Source organism: Schistocerca gregaria, chromosome 7 (assembly GCF_023897955.1).
Source record: "Schistocerca gregaria isolate iqSchGreg1 chromosome 7, iqSchGreg1.2, whole genome shotgun sequence".
Lineage (NCBI taxonomy): Eukaryota > Metazoa > Arthropoda > Insecta > Orthoptera > Acrididae > Schistocerca > Schistocerca gregaria.
The window spans coordinates 197546281-197548634 of NC_064926.1; positions in this window are offsets into that span (position 1 = coordinate 197546281).

Below are 2354 nucleotides of genomic sequence, written 5' to 3' on the forward strand. Positions count from 1 at the left end.
TAAGACGTCCAAGCTTTTTTGATGCTTCATCATATGTAATTCAGTGGCAGCAACTTAGCAGCTAGTTGTTTTACGAGGGCTGTCCAGAAAGTAAGTTCCGATCGGTTCCGAAATGGAAACCACAGAGAAAACCAAAACGTTTTATTTGCAACAGTTAGGTACACCTTCCACCTACTTCTCTACATAGTCGCCGCTCCAACTTCGGGTTTTGTCGTAGTGTGGTATCAACTTTTCAATATGCTCGTCATAGAAAGCAGCCGCCTGTGCTTTCGGCCAGTTATTTACACTCGTCTGCAGCTCGTTGTCTGTGGAAAATTTTTGTCTTCATAGCCATCGTTTCTCGTGAGCAGAGATGAAATTCAGGGGGAGCCAATTACGGACTGTATTGTGGGTGATAAAACACTTCTCATCGGAAATGCTGCAGGAGCGTCTTTATTGTCCCTCAAGTGTGCGACCGAGAATTGACATGAAGAAGTAACTGCTCGACAATTGTGTTATGTGGGGCTACATGACACAGGCCAAATCTCTAACCAGGCCCTCATGCTTGGCGGGAGACGCTATTTCCTACGCTTCTTTACGTGCTTACTGTTCATTCAAAACTGAAAAGGGCGACGTAACACGATCGACGGACATACTAGAGACACTGCCCAACACATCTGTGCAAAGCTTTACCCGATTTTCCCAGTGGTTTCCATTTTGCGACCAATCGGAACTTACTTTATGGACAACCTCGTATCACGTTTATAAACGTTTCTCACGTTTGCATAACTCCGATTGTAGATGTATCACGTATATGAAATTAATATTTCTCTTATTGTACTGGTGAACTACAGTATAATATTAACACAAACATATGATTGCAATTTCAAATTGTTTTAATGAATTCCTTTTGAGTCCTTTGACCAAAGCCTTGGAAACGCCTTGTACCAAGAAGCTTACCGATGAGACGTGCACTTTAGAAGAGGTACATCACACCTGTGTGAATCACCACGAGTCAGAAACTGAAGAGTAATCGCCAGACTCGTTGTAACTCGTACACAGTCTTTCAAATAGGTATTGGTCCTCCAATTCTCAGAGATATTAGAATGTTCAAAATATGGTTCCACTATTTTGCAAAATATATGTATCTGTATTTTAAAGCAACACGTTTACTTAAAAACACATCCACAAATCCCTGTTTGTCTTTTTCCTTGATAATTTATTTTCCTAGTAGAACGAAAACGCAGGACAGTCGCTGCACTGCTACTAGCTCGCTTCCACCCATAGCAATATTCGTGTAAACACTTTTGTCCGGAAGTGCATTGCCGCAAACGTGACCGGGCAGCCGAGGAAAGGGTAATAATAATAATAATAATAATAATAATAATAATAATAATAATAATAATAATAACCGAAAATAGTAATCGAGCTCAGTGCAAAGATCTGTTCGAAACAGGTGTTGACAGATGTGAAAATTACCGAACTATCAGTTTCATAAGTCATAACTGCAAAGTACTAACGCGAATTCTTTACAGACGAATGGAAAAACTGATAGAAACCGACCTCGGAGAAGATCAGTTTGGATTCCGTAGAAATGTTGGAACACGTGAGGCAATACTGACCCTACGACTTATCTTAGAAGAAAGATTAAGGAAAGGCAAACCTACGTTTCTAGCATTTGTAGACATAGAGAAAGCTTTTGACAGTGTTGATTGGAATACACGCTTTCAAATTCCGAAGGTGGCAGGGGTAAAATACAGGGAGAGAAAGGAGCTATTTACAATTTGTACAGAAAGCAGATGGCAGTTATAAGAGTCGAGGGGCTGAAAGGGAAGCAGTGGTTGGGAAGGGAGTTAGACAGGGTTGTAGCCTCTCCCCGATGTTATTCAATCTGTATATTGAGCAAGCAGTAAAGGAAACAAAAGAAAAGTTCGGAGTAGGTATTAAAATCCATGGAGAACAAATAAAAACTTTGAGGTTCGCCGATGACATTGTAATTCTGTCAGAGACAGCAAAGGACTTGGAAGAGCAGTTGAACGGAATGGGCAGTGTCTTGAAAGGAGGATATAAGATGAACATCAACAAAAGCAAAACGAGGCTAACGGAAGGTAGTCAAATTAAATCGGGTGATGCTGCGGGAATTAGATTAGGAAATGAGACACTTAAAGTAGTAAATGAAGTTTTGCTATTTGGGGAGCAAAATAACTGATGATGGTCGAAGTAGAGAGGCAATTGCAAGAAAAGCGTTTCTGAAGATGAGAAATTTGTTAACATCGAGTATAGATTTAAGTGTCAGGAACTTGTTTCTGAAAGTATTTGTATGGAGTGTAGCCACGTATGGAAGTGAAACGTGGACGATAAATAGTTTGGACAAG